A 2,820-nucleotide genomic window follows, 5' to 3' on the forward strand; every position below is an offset into this window, starting at 1 on the left:
AAAATACCCCATGCATGCAATCCATCACAAGATACCTCCAAAATTAGAACCATGGAAATTCATGAGTTAACCAAGCCAACGATACCTATGGTGTGAAATTTTTTGATATTTCTTATCCAAATCCGATGGGGATTTGGATACTTTTTGATATTTCTTATCCAAATCCGATGGGGATTTGGATACTTTTTGATATTTCTTATCCAAATCCGATAGAGATTTGGAAACGTTCAGTAGCACTTCACTTCACCTTCCATGTATTTTAATTTCACTCCCAACAACCTTTGAAAAGGATCATGAAGAGATTTTTTTGGAATAAAGAAAATCCAATGAAGATTAATGAATAAATAGAGAGGAATCCTAAGATGTAAAGGATAGGCCAAAAAAAATTCAAGAATATAGCCATTTAAGAGAAAAGTCAAAAACATCAAACAAATATAGTTGTTGGAAAATTAAAGATTCATCTAGACATATTGATTGATTAATTCAAAAAAATATAAAGAAGTAATATTATAAATATATTAGTACACCCATTTTATCTGATCGCTTTGAAATACATATATTTTGTGAATTTCGGAACCCCAACCAGCATTGAAAATTAGTACACCCATTTTATCCGATCACTGTGAAATACATGTATTTTGTGAATTTCAGAACCCTAACCAGCGTTTATAGTCTAAACCATTCCATGAGATTATTGGCATGGTCCATATTCTTATTTTATCTTAATGAAAAACATGCAATGGCTAATAATACCTGTTTTTGTAAACAGTACAAGTGATTGTTTCCACCAAAAAAATGTTGTAGTCTACCGATTATGCTTTTTTACACTGGAAGATATGGAAATTTCGATCATATTCTGAAAAAAACTGGAAAGATTTTTTGTAAATCCAAGTAAAAACTATCAAAATTAATAATTATAGGTGTCTTTGATATTTTTGATGGTGCGGAATCCATTTCCACCATTAAAAACATGATTAAAACATGGCCTCTACATTATTTTTTGAAATTTATTTGCCTGAATTCCAACTACTTTTGACCATCCAAGCAATTCCTCCACCTCCCTAAACGACTCCCAAAAAATACCCCATACATGCAATCCATCAAAAGATACCTCCAAAATTAGAACCATGGCAATTCATGAGTTACCCAAGCCAACCATACTTGTGGTGTGAAACTTTTTGATATTTCTTATCCAAATCCGATGGAGATTTAGATCCTTTTTGATATTTCTTATCCAAATCCGATAGAGATTTGGAAACGTTCAGTACCACTTCACTTCACCTTCCACGTATTTTAATTACACTCCCAACAACCTTTGAAAAGGATCACGAAGAGATTTTTTTGGAATAAAGAAAATCTGATTAAGATTAATGAATAAATAGAGAGGAATCCTAAGATGTAAAGGATAGGCCCAAAAAAATCAAGAATATAGTCATTTAAGAGAAAAGTCAAAAAAATCAAACAAATATAGTTGTTGAATTGAGGCTTCTACGATCCATATTAAGTTTATGAGAGATTTTTCGGCGTAAATCACAAGATATTTCATTTGTCGATGCGTTTCGAACCAACTAGTGTGGTTCATCGTCAGGACAAGTTGAATGAGCAGATCAAGCTTTGAGTTAATTTTTGTTAATTTTAACCTTTCTATATACCATTAATTTTAAATATTAAAATTTTCTTTCTAACCCTTATATTACTCTAATATTTATATATTCAACTAACTTTTATAAATAAATATTGAATTAGAATTTATTTATTTTTAATTGATTTATCTTAATATATTTTTAGAATTATAAATGTATAAACTGTCCCTTTAACTTACATTTTAATTAAATTATATAACTTACTATTTATATATTACCCTAACATTTATAACTTTTATAACTAACTATTCTAATATTTAGATTTAATAACTTGGATAACTTACTATTAATTTAAATTAATTTATTTTATAACTTATTTACATATATATATTTATAATATCATAATTAGAATTAAATTACTCTATTATCATGACCTTAAATTACTCTAACTTCTATAAATAGCTATTATTTAAAATTAATTTAGTTTATTATTAATATTTATTTATTAGTATATGGTACAGTCCCTTTGACTTATATTTGAATAAAAATATATCTAGATATTTATGTATATTTATATATGTAATAACTTTTATAACTAACTAACTATTAATGTAAATTAATTTAGGTTATAATTTATTTTTAATATATATTTATAATTATAAGTGGATTAAAAAGGTCCATTTACTTTTGTTTTAATAAGAATTTAACTAACCTAAGTTAGTTTTTTAATTAAATAATGGTCATACCCCTAATCCCGTCCCATCTAACCAGTCAAATCTAGTCGTTACCTGGTCAAGGAATACGACCGTTGGAATTTGTGCGCTATCTATTTAACATGCAAACGCTGATCTGCTCATTCAACTTGTCCTGACGATGAACCACACTAGTTGGTTCGAAACGCGTCCACAAATGAAATATCTTGTGATTTACGCAGAAAAATCTCTCATAAACAAATATAGTTGTTGGAAAATTAAAGATTCATCTAGACATATTGTTTGATTAATTAAAAAAAAATATAAAGAAGTAATATTATAAATATTAATGACGATCTAGTTTTGGGGTTTTCCATTAAATATATTTAATGGAAATAGTAATGAAGATAATATTATTATTAATTAATCCGTTATTCACCTCATTTCCAGGGAGGGTAGCACAAGAATCGAACCCAAGATCTCTGGTTTGGTGAGACTTCATTTCCACCGCCATTGCCACTTGAGCTACCCCATGCGGACATTAC

The sequence above is a fragment of the Pinus tabuliformis genome, chromosome 1_1 (genome assembly GCF_031772625.1).
Source record: "Pinus tabuliformis cultivar Carrire ecotype Pingquan chromosome 1_1, CPIR1, whole genome shotgun sequence".
Classification (NCBI taxonomy): domain Eukaryota; kingdom Viridiplantae; phylum Streptophyta; class Pinopsida; order Pinales; family Pinaceae; genus Pinus; species Pinus tabuliformis.